A 22,760-nucleotide genomic window follows, 5' to 3' on the forward strand; every position below is an offset into this window, starting at 1 on the left:
ACAAGGAATTAATTAATAAAAAAGTTCAGTGACCTGTTTCTCCTCTAACTTAATTGTGACAGTGGTATGTCCTAAAGAGAACACTTTCAATGTGTGAGGGGTGACAATTCTGCTTGCAAAATCCATTAAATGACAAGATGAGGAATTGTGTGACTGGCTACCCAGTAATTTGAACATATGTGCCTTCTTCCCCACATTGTAGCACTGCTGCTTGTTTGAACTTAGCACAGAAAACTAATGCTGTCAGTTACATATAAAAGGTTAAGAACACTAATAAGGGTTTATGATGTCTGTGCAATCTTTAGGAAGAATAAGCAGACTGTTCCATGCCAAAACACTCCTAAGCTGCCCTGCAGTGAGCAGTGTTACAGGAAAAGTACTAGATTTGGAAATGGGGGAGGGAGAATAGTGGAAGAATAGTGAGATGTAGCTGTCAGCATCTTACCCGTTACATGTGTTCTCCACTCTTACTTCAATATACTTCCTCTTGTCTTGCAATAAACGCACTGTAAAATTGACTTAATTCAAGATATAGGGTAGTAGTATATCTTCTGCTGCATATAGATGCTTTCTTAGAATAATGAGCTTAATCAGCTTTCTGGTAAAGATTTCTCCTCTCTCAATTTATGTGTTAATGGCTAAGTATCTAGCCTGAGCTAATTTTCCTAGTTTCTGAGTCTGCTGATGCCTGAGACAATTTTTGTTGCTTTAGCTCCTATCTTGGAGGATAGTGCTTATCACGCTGCAATTAAAGATTATAATCTTTCCATGCCTGAAGGTTTGGGAATACAATTTGATTTCCACTCCTATCATTTGGGTAGTAGCCAAAGGAAAAAAAAGGGCTTCTAGAATTATTAGAGCCTAGTCTCTTATCAAAACATGATCACATTGTCTGTCCTTCCCCATCCCCTGGTAACTTTCACACAAATTCAATAGTAAGCAGAGGCCTTTAGATTGCGAACTGCTCACAGGTTTTGTGAAAGAAGCTATTTTAGAGAAGAGAAACCTCAGCAATGTGAAAAAATGCAATGTGAACTACAAATCTGCACCTGGGACAGACTGTTTATATGCCCCAGCTGTGTGAAGCCTAAAACTGGGATGCATACCTTTTTAAACATCAAAATCAAGCACCTGTTAGTTATAAAACTAGAGCAAACCATATTTCATTCTATTGCTTGCTGAGTGGCTTGCTTTTCTACAGCTGTACTCTGTGACAAAAGTGAGGGTGACCATGAAGATTTACAAAAGCTTAAGTTAACCCACATGCATATTCTTGTGAATGACATAATTTGGGTTAGCGCTTTAAAAACTATCCAGTCAGTATCAAATCTGCTGCATACTAGTATGTTCAGTAGGGGTCAACACAACCTTGAACATGAACTGGGTATTGTTTTTCATTGTATAGCTCTTTCTTCATTAGTGGTGAAGTAGCAGTGAACAGAGGAAAACAAGTTGAAAGGAAGAGTTTTATTGTTTGGTCCAGGGAAGGGCCATGATGACTTTACCTGAATAGCATTTTCAAACATAACTTTGCATGTCCTCACTGGTGTGGTAATTTATATCTTGTTTACATAAGGTCTGTGAATGAGATGCATCTTTCCTGTGAAATAGGAGCATTTATGAACAGTTATGTAATAAAGGTATTAGTGTGCTTGTTTGCATGCATAATGCTGAAGGAAAAGGAGAATAGCATGTGAAACTGGAGGAAACATGAAAAACTTAAAACTCTTCTATAACTTCAAATTACATTTCTGTGCATCTTTGGTCAACACTTCCACTTTATAAAACATTGACAATAAAAAATGCAGTCTGGTGCAAATTAGACACACAAAAATATTACTATGATTTTGAATATGCTACACAGCTCTGAGTTCTGAGAGAGTAGGGAAACTGTTTGATCCCATCTCCATATATTATTTGTGAAGTAATTTTCTTTTAATTTCATTGGGTGTGTTAAGCAAATGAGTATTCATGCATAACAATTCATAAGCAGGAAAAACATAATTTATTTAGGGATTCAGTTCCAGCTAATCTCTGTAATTTAGAACAGTTTGGGTTAAAGTAGATGTCCAAATGACTCATTGAAACTGGATCATTAAATTTTAAAAATATTGTTCTGGAAGGAAATTAATGAATTGAAGGTGCAATCTAACAAGACCCAAGATTGCAATATCTGTTCCAAGTAAGTAGGTGGCTTCTTTATGGAACACATGTACTTTTGGGTAGCACTGAGACACTGCCATAAGGAACTGTAGGAGGATAGCGGATTAAAAGCCAGTGTAGGGTTTAGGGTTATTCCATGCGGGGTCCGGATGATAGAACACCAATATGATGATTACAGTCGTCACTTTATTGAGCCCAGCTGATCATTCTTATACAATTCTCTAAGTTCCTAAGAAGCTTTGATTGGCTGTTACATGCAAGCATTTGGTGTCCACGTGCACAAGCAGAAACTGTGATTGGTTACATCGATACTGTCCACGCGTATAAACATAAGATACAGTTAGTTATACTCACTCTGTACACGCGCATACACACAGGATATAATTGGCTATGTTAGTTAGAGCATGCAAAACTTGTCTTAGTCCAATTGGTCGAGATAAGCCCCTGAATTGAGGTTGTTTGTGCCAAATTCCCTTTATCATGGAATGTGCACCTGTGTTTTTCTAATTGGGATCTTTCTTTTTCTGTCTTCTTGTTTATTCTGTTCAAGGCCTTCTAAAGGCGTCTGGAATGCTCTTGCGACCCTGAGCTACTTTTAGGCCCAATAACTAAATTCCATATAATTGAACCCTACAAGCCAGGATCTTGTGGCAGAGGTAGGAGACAAGGAAAAGAAATCATGGGGAGTCTAAGTCCCAAAGCCTCTTTGGAATGCCTCTGAAGTTAGGACCTGGGAAGATCCAGAAGAGAGACAAGTTAATATTCTTTTCAAAAGATATGATGCTTTTATTGTCATTTCCACCATTTCTGTGCTCAGAGGTAACAGCTTTGTAGATTTTATGACTATTTTTGTTAGGAAATGAACTGAGGCAGTAACGTTGCATCCCTTTTTTTCATTTAGTTCCAAAATTGAGCTCCAGTATCAGTCCTGTAGCCCTTCAACACCTAACTTGGTTCTTCTCCCAGGCAAAGCAGAATTTTTTCAGCCTTGTCTGAATCCCTTTCCAGCATGGTTCCTCTTTCATGTGGGCCAGGAGTCCAAGACAGGTGGCTGATAGCAGTTGACTGAATTGTGTCTCTAACCACTGACAGAATATGTGTAAAAATCAAACTAAGAATAAATACATGAAATACAGTAAAAGCAATGAAATTTCACAAAATTATGATGAATGACAATTCCTTCCAGTACTTCACTGTTAGGCACTAAAATCAGAATTATTAGAGAAAGCTAGAAAAGAATCTTAATTTTTCTCCTTTCCTCAAGGATATTCTCAGGATTAGTTTTTTAATTTATTGTTTTAATTTTGCAGTCTCATAATCAGTTGATAATAATTTCCCTGTATTCCCTGCCAAAGCCATCTATGATTTTCCTGTTCCAGAGTATGTAATTTCTTGGGTTTTCTTTCAACTAATTTTACCTGTTCAAGGGTTAGATGTCTAAATTCATCATCTAGGTTCCTTTTGTACTAAATGGAAAGATAGGCACTTCCCACCTATTTTCGATTTCTATCTTAAGATGGCAGCAATCATCTGCTGGAGGTGCTTCTCTCTCTTCATTAGAATAGTGTGGAGACAAGTAATTTAAAGTTGATGTTTAAATTTAGATGGCTAAAGTTAGGGGTGACAAATTCCACCCTTAGAGACTGACAGTAGCTTAATTTATACTTGTCTTTCTTGTTTCCAAATGAGAATAGATCAGGAGTATTTCTAACTGCTGATGCCATGCACTTCTCACAGACAATCTCAAAGCAATCTGATGTGAGACTGTTTTATAAATATTTGTTGAGAACAGCAAAAGCAAATCACAGTTTTTAATCCCTGGAGAACTGTACTAGCATTCATGGACAGGAGGGATATTTGTTAATTATTTTAGGCAATTTCTAGTAACAGAAGAAAATAATGTTCATTGGCATTATTTTGTAGATCGAATCTCTAACAAAATTTAAAACATCTGATTGTTGTGTTGCAGAAGAGGCAATGTTTTCAAACTCCAGATGCTGAATCTCTGCTGGCTTACTGTTGTAGAAACATGTGGTTAGTGCTTTGGTTAGAACTTGCTTAGTGCTAGCAAGTGTTTTGGAAGATAACAGAAACTATTTATATCAGGAGCATATATCTATATATATCTATAGCAAGGCTTTGCAGGTTCATATATAGTCAGGAAAAATAAGGTTATTTGAAATCAACTATGCCTACCTGGTTTCTTCATTTTATTGTTCTTGCCTTGGTACAAAACATAAGATATGCTTAATACAATAAAATCTATTGAAAAATAAAGTTTTGCTTAGTAACTGAATTGATCACCTCATTTTTGCTAAAGTTAATTATGGGAAGTCTATAAATGAATAGCTTTTGTGTTCTCTCAAAAAAAAAGCTGTGGCCAAACACCATTTCTTAAAGGTATTTATTGTTAATTATAATTACAATGATGTTCAGAACACACTGACTGACTTCACAGTTTTCTTTTCTTGTCAATATTAGGACAATTTTACATATGTGGGCAAAAGCAATAAGGGGGAATATGACAATTTTTTCAAAACTCTGTTTAATGGTAGTGCTTAATTTGAGATGCATGCCATTTAATTTTCCTATGTTGAGTTCTGACACTCATACTGAAGTGTACAGGAGCCTAGGTTCTTACATAGGAAAATCAGTTCCTAGATATCTTTAACTGACTTTGCAGGATCAGGGGATGCTTTTGAAAACTTTGATATAAATGATTATTCAAGGTTACTCTCAGAAAGAATATCAAATTTAGGAACAAAGCCTACTTATTCTCAATCTGCTGTTTCACATATTTATTTCCTGGTTTCTAGATTTAGCTTTCTATCTCATAATTGCAACAATTATAATTACAAAATATCATTAAGATCCTGTGTCTCAAATACAGTATGTATTTAAGGGAGTCCCAGATGCGTAGATGAAATTCTCAGACACATCCACAAATCAATGTAATATTTGGGTTTGTGTACCTCCATAGCTCACGATTTATGAAAAAAAAAAGAAAATGTCTGAACTGAAAGAATTAATTTCTTACCAATAATGAAAAAAGCAAGCATCCATTCTGCTTTTCAGCTTTAATGAGTTTTACATTGTCGTGGTTTAACCCCAGCCAGTAACTAAGCACCATGCAGCTGCTCACTCACTCCCCTCCCACCCAGTGGGATGGGGGAGAGAATTGGGAAAAAAAAAAAGTAAAACTCGTGGGTTGAGATAAGAACAGTTTAATAGAACAGAAAGGAAGAAAATAATAATGATAATAATAACAATAATAAAATGGCAATAATAATAAAAGCATTGGAATATACAAAACAAGTGATGCACAATGCAATTGCTCACTACTTGCTGACCGATGCCCAGTTAGTTCCCAAGCAGTGATCCCCCCCCAGGCCAACCCCCCCCAGTTTATATATTAGACATGACGTCACATGGTATGGAATACCCCTTTGGCCACTTTGGATCAGCTGCCCTGGCTGTGTTCCCTCCCAACTTCTTGTGCCCCTCCAGCCTTCTTGCTGGCTGGGCATGAGAAGCTGAAAAATCCTTGACTTTAGTCTAAACACTACTTAGCAACAACTGAAAACATCAGTGTGTTATCAACATTCTTCTCATACTGAATCCAAAACATAACACTATACCAGCTACTAGAAAGAAAATTAACTCTATCCCAGCCAAAACCAGGACATACATGCAATTGTGAGTGAATTCAGGTTAATTTACATGTTGCCTTATACTTGTCAGTCATTTTTTCTAGAATATTATTGAAAGGAAAGATAACTGGAAGATGTGTATAACATCATGCACTTGCAAGTTTGTATAAAGTTAAATAGTTTTTTGTTTCCCACGCTATACTTAAGGAATTTCAAAACAAGCCTGAGTCAATACAATTAAATATGTGCATCGTATAAATATGGCCACCTCCCAAAGAGAAGCATTTAGTGGGAGTGCACTGGACATTGGATAGGTTTTTACTGATGTTTTGTAAAGGAAAAGATAAATAATTACATATATGGGCACTTTTATGACCTGGTTTTCAAAAATTAGGTTACTAACAGCTAGTAGGTTGCTAGTTAATCTACCTGAATGTAGGTTTGGATCTTTGCTTTAGGCTTTTACGATTGAAAATCTTGGCTACATATGTTCAGATGCTATTTTCTAAATCAATGCATTTATGTTTTAGGCTTCAATCCATAATAAGGTTAGCCCAAGTCTGCATTGCAAACTCTAGGCAGCCCTGCAGGCACTGGAATTTTCGGCATTTCCCGAGGAGCCAAGGTTCCAATATACTACTTGGGAGAGTTAGTTCTTGAAAGAATGGACTTTCAAAAGATAAAATAAGCATGAGCTGGAAAAGAAAAGTTTGGGAGGGGAGCTTATGAATTACCTGATTCAGCCAGCTGACAGGCATGTCTTTTTCCAAAGATCATCAGTCTTGAATCCTTTCCTGGTGTTAGGAACCATTCAAGTAGCTTAGTCTGTACCCACTACACTCCTATCATTTGCTAATACTGGCCTCCTCCCACATATTCCCTGACTTCCCAGCAGTTTTTCCATGAGTCCTCTGATGTCTCACCTATTAGGGACCTGTCTTTTCTCATTATACTGTTAAGTAATAGGTATCAGGCATGCTGTAAGAGTGCTGATGATAAGGGAAGGTTGCCTGGGGCTCACGAGCATTGTGCTGCTTGCGAACAGTTCAGCTGTGGTGCCCATAAAAGACCATCTCATATGGCCATGTATGCTAGACTGAGAATGCCTAGGTAATCCTGATCCTCAGCTCTGCCAGGAATTAGGTTATCCTGGGGCCCAGCTGCACAGCCAGCTACATTCAGTTCAGCCAAGGTCCAAACTAAAACCATAGGAAGCTATTGCCATCTGTCTTTAAAGTCCCAGAGCTCTTTCCTTTTGGACCCTCCATATTTTGTAGTATGTTTTCTGGGCTCTAATCTTTGTGAACATTTTGATGTATGGTTCATAAAGTCAGGAAGGTTGGCTTCCCTGTGCTTTAAGAGATGGTACAACATCTTCAGCCTAATTAAAATTCCACTTTAGGGGCCTTAGGACTTCTTTTTGAAATTGGGTTCTGAGTAGCTTTTTAGCCCTGGGGAGGCATCAATGTTTTCTAAATATGAAAAGGCAGAAACACAAATGGTAGCAGACAGTCATCTGAGCAATTCTGAGGTTTTAGGCTGGATCAAGATGGGAATGAAACTTGTAATTGCTATTGTATGTCAGCCTCTCCATCTTTTTATTAGTATCTTGTGGACACATATTTAGCTAACGGTTGCACGAGCATTCCGGATGCCTTTAGAAGGCCTTGAACAGAATAAACAAGATGACAAAAAAAGAAAGATACCAATTAGAAGAACACAGGTGCGCACTCCACGATAAAGGGAACTTGGCACAAAGAACCTCAATTCGGCAGTTTATCTCGACCAATTAGACTGAGACAAGTTTTGCATGTTTTAGTTAGTGTAGGGTTCAGCGTTCGGAAGATCTCGCGATGTCACGGAAAGTTAGAGGGTTAGTCGCAGCCTTATGATGTGTCTGTAATCCCGCCTATCCTTGTTAGTATAAAAGGAATTGACTGCGCAATAAAAGGTGGAAGTTGGCGCTCACACTGTGTGTGTTATCTGTCTCTTTCCCTGGTCCGGGCCGACCAGTGATCTAATCGCGGCACCTTGATATGTGGCGAACGCTACATAATGGTGACCCCGACGTGATCGGTCGCACTAGGCGACGATGGAACTTGCGCAAGTGATTCAGGTGTTGAAAGTGTTGGCTGATGAGGTGGGTGCTCACGGAACGATTAGGAGGGGCCCCACGGGCGAATGCATCCAATGGGTGCTGCGCCGGGGAGGGATGGGCTCTCCCAAAGAAGTATTAAGTCCCCCAAATTGGGGAGAGGTTCGGGAACTGTTGCTCCAGTCGGCATTCGCGGGTGAGCGCGGAACGATTACAAGCGTGGGGGAGAGTGGAGGAGGTAGTTACGGCAGGACGGAAAGCTGGGGAGTGTTGGTCGGCGGCGCGAGCTGTTTTGTTTGCGGATGAAGCGCCGGTTCAAAAACAAGGGGGGGCAGTGCCCCCAGGGACAGTGAGTCAGACTCGGACGGAGTGGGCGGCTGTGGAGCGGGGCTCACAGAGCGGTCCATCTCCGACTGAGAGCGTGGACACGGAGAGTACGACAGAGATGGAGGTTTTTCCGATAGAAACGGTACCAGCGGGGACGGATGAGCCCCCTCTGCGGTGTCCATGGGGGGAGTTACGGCGGGAGGTTCGGAAGGATTTGGAGGAATGCCTCTTGGACTGGGATCCAGGCGGGGGATGTTAAGGGAGATTTGTACCGTTAGTTGAGAGAGTGGGAGGAACGGCCACCCGCGGAGGGGATAACTGGGAGGCAGCGGGGGTTGGAGACTGTGGCAGAGGAGGAAACACCCCCCCGCGGGGGGAAATCAGGCGCCCTTGCCGGGAGAGCGGACGGAGCCTCCTGAGCCTTTGCCTGAGCCTGTGCCTGCTGAGCCGTCAGCTGCACCCCCTCCGGCGCTTCCTCCGGCCCCTCCCTCGGCTCCTCCTTTTCCGCCCCCCCCCTTCCGCCCACTTGCAGCGGCGCGTGTCAGCCGGCCATGGAATGGCCGCTGCCAGCCGCGGCCGGCCCCCGAGCAGAACCATCCACCCCCCCACCACCACCCTTTAATCCATCCCGCCTCTCGGAACCAGAGACGGTGAAACCAACTGCGCCCGCGATAGACGCGGAGCCGCCTGCAGTAGCCTCTGCAGACGAGAGGGAGAGGCATTGGAGGAGAGTATAAAAAAAAAAAAAAAGAGACGTTTTACTGGAAAGTCCTTGAGAAATTAAAGACATTGTCCCAATGGCAACTGGGACGGCACCGGCGGGTGCTGGAGCCACTGATCCGACAGATTCTGACTAATAGAGTATTACACTTTAGAGGACTAGCGGACATTGAGTCCTTCAGAGAGGTTTTTAGAACAGCGTGCCTTATTGTATATAGAACTTGCTTTAGGTAAAAAGTGTGTTAAGCATAATTTGATTAAACATAGTGTGATTACGGGAAGACAGTGTGGGGTAAACGTAAAAGTTAGTTTAAGCCAAAATTAGGGGTAAGGTCTATTTCCATTAATAACCTGGGAACGAGGTTGATTGTGTTTCCACAGATGCAGGCCCACGATGGACTCCTGTTGAATTTGCACGACCATCATCATCTGGAGCATCATAGATGGTGTGGCAATATGAATACCACCTCAGTCAAAAACTAATGTATAGGTCACCTTGGTTAACATAACAGGTCAAGATTCTCTGTGCACCGCAACCGCATCATAAAGCCCACGAACCAATAGACAAGATGGCTATGACTCGTGCAGCGCGCCTGGCCAGCGAGCGCATGCGTCATAGATTGCAACCGAGGCAGACTTTTGGCACCCGCTGGCCATGTGTGCCAAAACCCGTTCCTCTGCAAATGTATAAATACCGGGATTTTCCGAAGAGCATCGGGCTGGTGTACGGTGAGGCCATCGTTGCCTCCGTGGGGACGCCCACGGAAAGCTGGCACCTACCGATTGCTGGGCTGAGTTCGTGGAGCAAGATGGCACAAGAATGTATGGATGGTTCATCTTCCTCATAGTCCTCATGGTTTGGGTCATTAGGGGTAATGGGTTGGCTCAAAGAATTATGGGCATTATTGTAGTTATTGTGATTTTAGCTATTGTAATAATTTTACCTTGTCCAGCTTGTTAAGTAAACATGGCATCCCTCATATAGCACCGGCCAGGCCATTGTAGAACGAGCACATCGAACTTTAAAGGCCTTACTCGATCGGCTTAGGGAGGGGGAGCAGGAGGAGCCCTCCTGGTTACAGGAAAACACACCTGCTCTCCGTACACAGCGTCTTCTGTTAACTGGGTTAACTTCATTAAATCAGACAGTTCGAGGGGACTTGGAAGAGACGGCGGCGCAACGACACTTTATGAACGCGGAAGAGAAAGGTCCCTACCCGTTGGTCCGTGTGCGTGACCTTCAGACACGCCAATGGGATGGGCCGTTTGAGTTGCGTTGTCTTGGGCGAGGGTATGCCTGTGTACAGACACCTGAAGGGCTACTGAAATGGGTTCCTAGTCGTATGATTCATCCTGCCCTAACCTCGTAGTGTTTGAGTGTTTTTCCTACAGGTTGCTGTCATCCTTTCCTGGCTTGTGACACCTTGGGTATCCGCTACAAATTTCTGGCAGTGGATGCAAAGCCAACTGGGGGACCCTGATGTGTATCTGGACGACGTCCCTCTCCGAGTCCATCAATACGTGCCTTTATGGGATCTGGCTATCAGAGTTCGCAGCCAGGAATCCAGGTGCCTCAGACATTAAGTCAACATCAGTGCACCAATGATAAACTTTATAGAGTAATAGAAGTAATTCTTTCCAAGCCTCATGATGTATCTGTATAACTTTCAATCTACCTCCTGTGCGAATTTCTATAAAGGAGCTCTTTGCTCTGCAGGGTAAATGGGACATTTACGGGTGTTTAAGATAGAGTGTTTCAACTTAGTTGTAGAAATATGTTTATACTCATAGTACTTTACTTAGTTATTTCTTGGTGTGGAATTGTTCATAACAATAGAGGCCAACTCGTCATAGAGAGGGGGGAGATGTAGGGTTCGGCGTTCGGAAGATCTCGCGATGTCACGGAAAGTTAGAGGGTTAGTCGCAGCCTTATGATGTGTCTGTAATCCCGCCTATCCTTGTTAGTATAAAAGGAATTGACTGCGCAATAAAAGGCGGAAGTTGGCGCTCACACTGTGTGTGTTATCTGTCTCTTTCCCTGGTCCGGGCCGACCAGTGATCTAATCGCGGCACCTTGATATGTGGCGAACGCTACAGTTAGTATAACCAATTATGTTTATGCGCGTGTACAGTGTTGATATAACCAATCATTAAGTGTAACTAGGCGCATGGACAGTGTGTGAATAATGTGTGTAACCAATAGTAAAATAGCTAAACGCATGTACGGATGTAACCAATGTATAAAAATGATGTCTGATGCTCTAGTAAAGGGTCTTCAACTATGATCATATTGATCTGTCGTTGAGTCCATGATTATGCTCCCACAGTATCTTATTTGTTACAGTAATGACTAAGGATTAAACAAGAACAGGGTCTCGCTTAGCATTGTGCAAAGTTAAATATTATATTGTTGCTTTTATAGCACCTTATAAATAAAATATATTTGGAGGCTCTCTGAAGTATGTTATGTCTTGTTTGCAGCCAGGCAATCAATAAACCAAATAAATAAATAAAGTGTGTACTATTCAAAACTGCTATACTAATAACATTATATCACACCTCCTATATGTTGGGCTGAAAACACTTTACCAATACACAAATATGGGTCTGCTGAAATAAGAAAAATCTTGTTAATGTGGAAGTAAAATGATATAAAGATTGGGACAAACTCTGAATGACTGGGTAAATGACTGAGATCGTTCTATCCAACACAGGTCTAAGGTCAGCATAATTCAAGTAACAGTTTAAAAATGCTCAGCAACGCCATGTGTGAAGTGATCCTGTAGATCTACCTTGTTCATATTAATGCTAGATTGATCCTCCTGGGAAGGTTCCCTGTATTAGGAATAAAAAAATTGCTCACTTCTCCTCAGGCAAATTTTCAGAATACTTTCTGCTACTTCCATTTCACCTACTGGTTTGTAGGACTGTCTTAAGTATTTGAGTGGCCCAGTCCATGCACATATAGTGAGATTGGACTCTTGGTGCTTGAAAAGCAGAGGTAGTTGCATAGGTACAGAAATGTTGCTATTGACAACTGGCTGCAAGGGAACTTTCTGTCCAAGGGTGCGAGGCTCTAAGGCCTTGGCTGGAGCCATGCAGTTGTTGCATTAAAGTAGTACCATTTTATTGTCACCATTGCTATCAAAATATGAGTGTTGTTTCTAACTCAATTGCTATTGGACATCTTTTGAATGGTTTGGTACCTTCAGTATTACTACACATACAACTGCAGAGAACTCAGGCTAAGGTACATTCTTTTGTTTCCCTCTGTAAATATTTAGTTACTGATTCCCAGCATAATGTTCAGTTGACACAAACATGCACAACAATCTCCTTTTGGTTTCTGTTAGTAACTCTCAGTGTCTATATTTCCATTACCTTATAGTCACACAATATTTTATGAATGCTGTATTAGAAGATATTTAAACATTTTGGATCACAGGAAAATCACTGTGCAGCATATAGGGTATTTTCACAATGATTTGCAAAATTCCACACAATTATCACAATCTTGTAGTGTCAGATAATTAAAATGGAATTTAATAATATTATAAATGTAATGACATGCTCAAGAAAAATATAAAAAATAAAACCCTCAAAATTTAGTTATCTACTTTATAGATGTTGGACATACAGAAAAGATATTCCTGCATTGTAAAATATACTAATGCATGAAAATATTTATACTGTGTTTATCTTAGACAATGTAACTCTAAACTCTGCTGAAGTATATAAGACTTTATCAAGATATATCAAGTAAATTGCTTAAATTTGGGTAATAACAATATAGCAAATCTAACCCAATGTTCAAAACCCAGCAGAATGCATATAGAATGTTAACAACTCTGCCTGTCAGATATTTATAAGTTGTTTGTTTGGATGTGTGCTTGTTCCATTTTTAACATGTTCAGTAGAAAACAAGTTAACTCAACACCCCAGAGGTGTGGAATAAGTGTCGAAGTGCTTATCAGTTCATGAATGTGTGGGAAAGATGGCATTACCTCTGGCTTTGTTATTATTAAAATAGGTGTTTCCATGGTTAGCCACTTAGACTCCTGTTCAACAAAGTGCTTAAGCATGAGCCCTTAAGCATGAGCACCAAGTAATTCCGTTCCTGGTCACCAAAACATCTAGTCAGTTTTAAATATGCATTAAAACTATAAGTTCAAATGTTTGGCTCAGAGACTCTTCTTCTGACATGGAATTTTAGGTCACCTGAATAGAAATGGCATAAATTAAATAAAAATGTGCTGCTTCTTTCACTCTAAGGACTTTATTGATAAATGATTTTTAAATTAACTTGACTTATACAGCACTTAGTTTGATGTTGCTTTACTGAAATTAATCAGTTTTTCTATCAATAACTCATGAGGGTTGGATTTAGAGTTTAAATAAAAGAATGAAAAAAATCATATTTCAGTCCACTTTATGTGATTGTTACATTAAAAAAATGGTTTTTCTGATGCAGATTTCTAATTTTTATCAATATAGATGATAATTTTTAATGTAATTTCCACTGAAACTTAATAAGAGCACATTTCCAAATCTGAGAAAATCTTGTATTCCTCAAAGTACACGTTATCAAAGTACTTCATAGCCATAACAATAGCCTTTTGGCTTTAATAGCCTAAAATGCAAATGACATCTGTTGACTATTTTTTTTGATTATGTTTTTTAATTTTATGGCTACAATAAAGGATATATTCCAGGCTCTGATTTCTATTAATAGATTACTACTTTGGAGAGCATAAAATCCCCTCTATCCTATCTAGTCTCTTTATACCTGAGGCAGTGAGTCCTCTTCTTTTAGGTCACCTAAATCTCAATAAAATAGCACAAATTGCTACTCTCCTTTAATATATATGGAATACCAATTTGATTTATTTGAATGTATAGTGCTCTAAGTTTTGTGAAGCCATTTGTGAGAGCTTGAGAAATATGGAAGACTAATTTATTTTAGACAGTAGTTGTTATTGTTTTCATAGACTTCAGTGTTCAATAATCCTTCAGAAATAGGTTAGGTGTTGTTCAAAGGGATATTTATCTTAGCTATCTAACTGTCTTGAAATAAGACTAGACTGTAAATGACATAAAGTGATATTTCTTACTAGGAATCTATTAATTTCTGGTTTGATCATCCAGAAACAATTAAAGTGTAATCAGTGTCTGAGCCAAAATCTGGAACTGTGGAGTTATAGCCTTTACACAATGTTTTGATTAACAGCTATTGAATTTCAGAAGGTTTTGACAAAAGTTTAGGTCTTCTTTTCTTTTACCTCTTTTGATTCAATCACTTTAGTAAAGCTAAAGAAAGTGGCACGGATATAGAAGTTTTCTCCCCAGTTTTAGGATGACTAAGAATATAACAGCTTGTCCATATTACAGCAGCTCAAATATTCTGTCCCACCATCACTGTTGTCTTCATCTCTTTCTACACCCAGAAGGAGGAAGAGAAACAATGAAGTACCTATTTTCCCATGGGTGCTTCCAATAGAAAATATAAGATTTTGGGAAGAATAAGAAAAAGTAAATGGTAGCAACAATGATTTAATCTTGAAAATGTTCTGGAATGATCTCTTCAGGAGATGCAGTATTCCTATGTGGCAGGTACACCCACCCTGATAGAGAGCGAAACTTCTTGGCCATGGAAAAGAGAAAAAAAAACCCTAGAAGCCACGATTTGGGGGTCAAGCTGCCCCACCTGCACAGCAGGGTCCAGTTACAACTTCCAGGTACACACTTCGGTCAGGAATAAGGAAGTGTTGGCCCTCGGCCAAGGAGGACTAACGTGACCTTATTTGACCACAGATCAGATTTGACTAGGGTATAAACGGAGCCCTGCCGGAAGGCAAATTGAGTCAGTCCTCCTCGGAGCAGCGGGTCTGCAGTTGGGGACTCTCCCCTTCGGTCGGGATGCAGCCCAAGGTAACTTCTGCAGGTTGAGAGCCCTCATTTTTTAGGTGAGCAACATGCGCATTTTGGGTTATCATTTCTAAAGCTTAAGAATTCTTAAGTCGGCTGTGTAGTACTAATTCCCCTTACATCATTGAACCTGTGGTTTACTAATGTTGTTGGAGATCCAAACGATTTTGACTGAAGAATAAATTTGTTGAATTTAATACCTGTTTAATTTGATTGTGACATGCTATGAAAAAAACAGACATTTTTTAAACACTTATTCATAAGCCATTATTATTAAATTCATTGTTCTTTTTGCTTAACTAGGAGATAGCATCTTCAGAAGCCTTATCCTGGTTTTTTTTCAAAAATGTCCTTAAAAAATATATACTCATTGCAGACACAAACATTTACATGTTGCAACTTGTGGTTTAATAGTACAGATTAAAAAAAATCCATAAAAACATATTACGTACATATTGACCAGGAACATGCATCTACTACTTTTGGCACTAAATAAGCCCAACATTGCACCTGCCCTGGCTAGGTGAAAGATCATCTAGATATGAAAAGGCAGAACAGACACCAACAACAAAGTTTTCATGTGAGGAGCTGGAGAACTATGTGGTGTGAGGATAGGACAGATAGATAGAAACCATCTGCTCAGATGAGCTCTCGGATGGCAGAGCACCAAAGCTAGTTAAACACTAAAACAGAGGGAGTTGGTAGGAAGTCTACGATTGCAGGTTTTATTAACAGGCTAGACAAACATATTTCATGAATGTCATTGGTATAATTGATTTGTCTTGCTTCAAGGCAATGATTACACACCTCAAAATCTCCCATTATTATTATTATTATCTTTGTCCATTACATTTGTTTCTTGGTCAAATTTGCCTCTCTAGGTCTTCAGCCATTAGAAGCCAAGACTAGAATAATCCTACTGCTTCCTTTCCAGAGTGAAAAAGACTCAAAATGAAATCTGGCACATTGAATCCAGTGACAAAGTTTTTATTCTCTAGTGGTAGACTCCTGTGTAAAACAGCTTTGTTCTAACAACCCAGGACACAGGAAACCACCTTCTCCTGTCCTTGTCTTACGGTGTCTGAAATCCAGAGTTGTGATATAAGCATCATTCCTAGAATGCATACATATTGGGTTTGTATGCCTGTCACCTAATTTTATGTACTTTACTGATGCCTAAATGAAGAACTTAGCTGGCCTATCCTTTCTCCATAGTGCGTAGAAGCAGATAGGACCTCCAGAGGGTGACTCGGACTTTGGCTAGCCTATTTGCCTTCAACAAGTGCTTAGTTCTCTCTACTGACTTCAGGTAGACCCTGGGAAGACAAGGCATCTCAGCTGAATAGATCCATTCACTTCATGTGAATTGAGGTTTCTGTTCAGTAATATAAGGGAATTTCCTCAGAGAATGGGATTGCAAAACTAAAGGACTCTTGGAGTTAACCTATAATCTGAATGGTTAATCCAGTGTTCTGTCTATTTAGGATAGGCAAGTTCTTAGTGTTTCAATACATAGAGAAGAAGGTACTTTGCAAAGATAAGACATAGGATGTTGGCATTCGGAGGAAGTTCAGATGGGAGTTACATTAAAGGACTAAGCCCACAATGCAAAACAGACTACCCATAAGGAGAAATAAAAGCAGCAGTAAATTTATGCAAAGAGAATGACTCTGCCTGCTAAAAGTGATGTTTATGCTGGTGGCTTTGTGAGCATGGTGGTGAGGAACAAAAGAAAGATCTGGCTTTTATTGACTGTGGAGAGAGAGGAAGCAAAGGAAGAGATGGAACCGACTTCTGTCAGGAAAAGAATGGGAGACAAGGAATTTTCTCTGCATCTGTTCCCAAGTGTATTGGGTTTATGCAGCAACACTGGGGGGTGGGGGGGGTGGGGTGGGCTGCAGGGATGGCTTCTGTGAGAAGACACCAGGACCTGCGCTTATGGTCGGACAGAGCCAATTTCAGCTGGCTCCAAGACAGACTTGCTGCAGGCCAAAACTGAGCCAATAAGCGATGTTGGTAGCACCTCTGTGATAACATATTTAAGAAAGGGTAAAAAACGCTGTGCAGCAGCTGTGAGAGAAGAGTAAAAGTTAGAAAACTTGTGGGTTGAGATAAAGACAGTTTAATAGGTAAAGCAAAAGCCGTGCACGTAAGCAAAGCAAAACAAGGAATTCATTCACTGCTTCCCATCAGCAGGCAGGTGTTCAGCCATCTCCAGGAAAGCAGGGCTCCATCACACGTAATGGTTACTTGGGAAGACAAACGCCTGTTTTGGGTTTGTGTGGCGGGGTTTTTGGTAGCAGGAGAGGGGTTGCAGGGGTGGCTCCTGTGAGAAGCTGCTAGAAGCTTCCCCGGCTCCAAGTCAGACCTGCCTCTGGCCAAGGCCAACCAAATCAGTGACAGTGGTAGTGCCTCTGGGATAACATCTTTAAGAAGGGGAACCTACAGTGGGGGAGGAGATTGGAATGTGAGAGAAACACCTATGCAGACAGCAAGGTCAGTGAAGGAGGGGCACGAGGTGCGCTGGAGGAGGGGGATGCCCCTGCAGCCCATGGAGGTGAACAGTGGAGCAGATGCCCACCTGCAGCCCATGGCAAGGACCCATGTTGGAGAAGTTCGTGGAGAACAGGAGGGACCCCACAGTGGAGCAGGGGACTAGTGAGGAGTCCTCCCCCTGAGGAGGGAAGGAGCGGCAGAGACAATGTGTGATGAACTGACCGCAACCCCCATCCCCTGTCCCTATGTGACTCTCGGGGGGAGGAGATAGAGAAAACTGGGAGTGGGGTTGAACTGGGAAGGAGGGAGGGGTGGGGGGAAGGTCTTTTAAGAGTTGGGTTTTACTTCTCATTATCCTTGTTTTGATTTGATTGATAGTAAATTAAATTGATTTTGTTTCTTCCCTAAGTTGAGCCTGTCTTTTGCCCGTGACCATAAGCGGTGAGTGATCCCTCCCTGTCCTTGTCTCGACCCAAGAGCTTTTCTTTATATTTTCTCCTCATCATCCCACCAGGGCTGGGGGGGGAGGAGTGAGCAAGCGGCTTCGTGGTGCTTTGTTACCGGCTGGGCTTAAACCACAACAACGTCATAACTCTGAACGTCCCCCCCTTCCTTCTTCCCCCAGCTTTTTATTGCTGAGCATGATGTCATATGGTATGGAATATCCCTTTGGTCAGTTGGGGTCAGCTGTCCCAGCTGTGTCCCCTCCCAACTTCTTGTGCACCCCCAGCCTACTTGCTGGTGGGGTGGGGTGAGAAGCAGAAAAGGCTTTGACTCTGTGTAAGCACTGCTCAGCAGTAACAAAAAGATCTCAGCATTATCAACACTGTTTTCAGCAAAAATCCAAAACATAGCCCCATATAAGCTACTATGAAGAAAATTAACTCTATCCCAGAAAAAAACAGCACACTTAACAATTACCGTCATGGGCAAAACAGACTTGACTTGGGAAATTAAATTTAATTTATTGCCGATTACTTGTAACAGAGTAGGATAGTGAGATATTGTATTAGGTTTTTGTAGTGCGGGAGCTACAGGGGTGGCTTCTGTGAGAAGCTGCTAGAAGCTTCCCCTATGTCCTATGGAGCCAATGCCAGTCGGCTCCAAGACAGACCCACCACTGGCCAAGGCTGAACCAATAGGCGACGATGGTAGCACCTCTGGGATAACATATTTAAGAAGGGGAAAAAAAAAAACCCTGTATGGCATCAGCTGAAGAGAGGAGTGAGAATATGTGAGAGAAACAACTTTGCAGACACCAAGGTCAGTGAGGAAGGAGGAGGAGGAGGTGCTCCAGGCACTGGAGCAGAGATTCCCCTGCAGCCCATGGTGAAGACCATGGTGAAGCAGGTTGTCCCCCTGCAGCCCAGGGAGGTCCACGGTGGAGCAGATATCCACCTGCAGCCTGTGGAGGACCCTACACCAGAGCAGGTGGATGTGCCCTGAAGGAAGCTGTGACCCCATGGAGAGAAGCCCATGCAGGAGCAGGTTTTCTGGCAGGACCTGTGACCCCGTGGGAAACCCACACTGGAGCAGTCTGTTCCTGAAGGACTGTAACTCATGGAAAGGAGCCATGCTGGAGCAGTTCTTGAGGAACTGCAGCCCCTCAGAAGGACCCATTTTGGAGATATTTGTGAAAGACTAAATCCCATGGGAGGGACCCCATGCTGGAGCAGGGGAAAAGCGTGAGGAGGAAGGAGTGGCAGAGATGAAATGTTATGAACTGACTGCAACCCCCATTCCCCATCCCTCTGCGCTGCTCGGGAGGTAGGAGGCAGAAGAGTTGGGAATGAAGTTGAGCCTGGGAAGAAGGTGTGGGTGCAGGGAAGGTGTTTTTAGTTTTGTTCTCATTTCTCACTATCCTACTCTGGTTTTAATTAGCAATAAATTAAATTTCCCAAGTCGAGTCTGTTTTGCCTGTCATGGTAATTGCTGAGTGATCTCCCTGTCCTTATCTCAACCCAAGAGCTTTTCCATCGTATTTTCTCCTCTTTCCTGTAGAGGAGGGAGAGTGATAGAGTGGCTTGGTGGGCACCTGGTGGCCAGCCAAGGTCAACCCACCACACCAAGTCAAAACACCACTGAGAAAGTGCTTGTTTTAGTTCTCTCAAGGTTATTTGTACCCTGGAATTTTTGGCAATAATTTGAGGTATAAGGTAGTTACACTTTTATTTGCTAGACATGAAAAACCTAAATACAGCATTTCTTTCATGAAATTAGGAAGATAACAAATGACTGATAGCCAGTTAGCCACAACGCTTATACTATTTTGGCCAAATATATATATGTGTATATATATATGTAATTTTCCAATACTGTACTGCCTAAATCAGAGTAACTGTCAGAATTAAATCATATTTAACTAAAGAATCCCTACTTTCCAGAACATTAAAAAAACATTTTTTTTTCATTTCCCATTTCCTAGACAAAGTTTTAATGCAAAAGTGTTGATGTTTCCTCTTCCTTGTTTAGCAATAGTGCCTATTCATTACAGGTATATGTTTTGGTTAGTGTATTTGTGATGAACTGTTACAGCTATGTCTGAAAAATAGTTACAAAGAAAAAATCAGTTTATATTTAGAAAAAAGGTCTTAGGAAAATAAAGCTGTCATAAAGACATCAACTTATGCATACTAACCAGATTCAGAATGAGGAAAAAAAATATCTACTACCAAGCTAGTCTGCAAACTTGAAAAGGACTTGAATAGAAGTCATAATATTTCATAGATAGGGCAGGATTAAAATAAATAGCATGAAAATAATTGTTGATCTTGGGTTTTTTTAATAACAAATTAGTCAAGGAATTCAGCTTTAGTCAACTTTTATTAAATAGATTAAAAAAGCAGCACAGCATAAATGCAAGTTACAATGGAAACAACCTCAAGATAGAGTAATGGAAAAATTAGCCAGCAGAACTGATGTTTTATCTCAATACTATGTTCTTCCTAATATCTGCAGTATGAATCCACTGGTAAAAAATAATTCTGAAATTTGACTCATCTCCAAGTCAAAATGCAGGTGACGAAATCAAGAGTATCTTCAACTGTGTGTGAGATGTTTAATTTTCAATATAACATTTCCCAGATTAAAAAATATGAATCTTGGTACATCTGGATAGTACAGAGAGCCAGTAACAGCTGTAAAAATTTAGATTGTATTATGAACCATAACTTTTGGTCTTAGACTTTTAAACTTTCTACTTTAGTACCAAGATACCATGGTAATCTTTCATAAATTGACAAGACCATTTATTTATATATAGTTGCCAAATGCCAGACATATCTATACTTCATCAATGTATTGACGGAGTGTGCTGGTTTTGGCAGGGATAGAGTTAATTTTCTTCATAGTAGCTAGTATGGGACTCTGTTTTGGATCTGTGCTGAAAACAGTGTTGATAACACAGAGATGTTTTAGTTACTGCTGAGCAGTACTTATACAGAGTCAAGGCCTTTTCTGCTTCTCACCCCACCCCACCAGCAAGTAGGCTGGGGGTGCACAAGAAGTTGGGAGGGGACACAGCTGGGACAGCTGACCCCAACTGACCAAAGGGATATTCCATACCATATGACATCATGCTCAGCAATGAAACTAGGGGGAAGGTTGGTGGGGGGGGCACTGCTTGGGGACTGGCTGAGCATTGGTCGGTTGGTGGTGAGTAATTGTTTTTATTTGCATCACTTGTTTTTCTTGGGTTTTATTTCTCTCTCTTTGTTATTTTCCTTTTCATTACAATTTATTATTATTATTACTACTACTACTACTGCTATTTTATTTTATTTCAGTTATTAAACTGTCTTTATCTCAACCCATGAGTTTTCTCACTTTTATCCTTCCAGTTCTCTTCCCCCCATCCTGCTCGGGGGGGTATGAGCGAGCGGCTGTGTGGTGCTTAGTTGCTCACTGGGGTTAAACCACGACACCACCTCCCTGGCAGTGTTCAAGGCCAGGTTGGATGAGGCTTTGAGCAACCTGATCTAGTGTAAGGTGTCCCTGCCCGTGGCAGGGGGGTTGGAACTAGATGATCTTTAAGGTCCATTCTAACCCAAACCATTCTATGATTCTATGATTCCCTCTTCTATGTACCAGGAACCCCTACTTGAAGTTTAAAGTGCAAGGGCTCCGTTTGCCTGTTTTGCTTGTACCAGTGTTTTGTATTTCCTCAGTATTACTGAGGCCTAGCTGATCAGTGATTCTGAGAATGTAGAATTGTGGCATGGGCTAAATGTTTGAGTATTGTATTGCATGCATAAACAGAGACAAAAGAGGAACTGACATTAAGCAGACTGTAGGCCTTGCAAATGTAGCCAATACATATGTAGCCATATATAGAGAATGCTGTTTGATTTATAATAGTTAAATATCATTAAAGAATTCCATCATCACTGAGTATATTTTAAGTATGGGATCTCACAAGTTGCTTCCCTCCTCTTTCATGTTTTTACGTAGTTATATATATTATATATTTTATATATTTATAATATATATTATATATTTTATATATTTACACAGGAAATTGACAGAAAGTACTAATAACCATTTTGGAATCTAGATTGCTTCCAAATGCCCTAACATATGACAAATTCTATGCAGGTATTGATCATGCAATGTTTATGCCGGCTTATAAAAAATGTACAGTGGAGGATTTCCTTTCCATATGATCTGCTATTCTAGTGCCGTTTGCTTCCAATTCTGAACCAAAATCCTTTATTCTGACTTTCTCTCTATCATTCACTGTTTTTCAAGTTCTTATCCATTGATCAAAGTGAAAATTTCACCATGGTTTAACCTTTTATTTTCTAGCTCACTCAAGAATATTCATGTTCACGTTTTACATTTTGAAATTTTCCTGCATCCTGACTTTTGCAAACTGTTACTCTCAGGAGTTTTGGGGTCCATCAAGGAATTTATCAAATAATTCTAAAGTATATGTTTTTTGTTCTTTTGTAGAATAGTGTTTGAATAGGAAACACTCGTGAAAGGATCAGTGTCCCCATCTTTTGAATCTACTGAAGCATTCTCATCTTTTATGCACACATACATCCCTAAAATTGAAATACTTCCTCTAAGTGACTGTTAAAAAAACCCCAAACACCCACAAACAAACAAACAAACTAACTTTGTTTTAAAACTCCAGTCCTTTTCTGCTGGATTATGTCAACAAATTTGTTGTGAATTTAAACAAAATATGTAGAGATGAGGTGAGCTAGAAAACAGACGTTGGCACTCAGACGTTGCTAGATAAAGAACTTAAAAAAATAATTTAAAAAATCACATAATTAGGAAAAACAACTGAATGGAACCAAGAAGTAGAAACACCGCTCCCCACGCGCGAGGTTGATGTGCTAGCAGCCATAGTTTCGGCCGTGAGGAATTGCGCCGGG

Source organism: Haliaeetus albicilla, chromosome W (genome assembly GCF_947461875.1).
Source record: "Haliaeetus albicilla chromosome W, bHalAlb1.1, whole genome shotgun sequence".
In the NCBI taxonomy this organism is placed as follows: Eukaryota; Metazoa; Chordata; class Aves; order Accipitriformes; family Accipitridae; genus Haliaeetus; species Haliaeetus albicilla.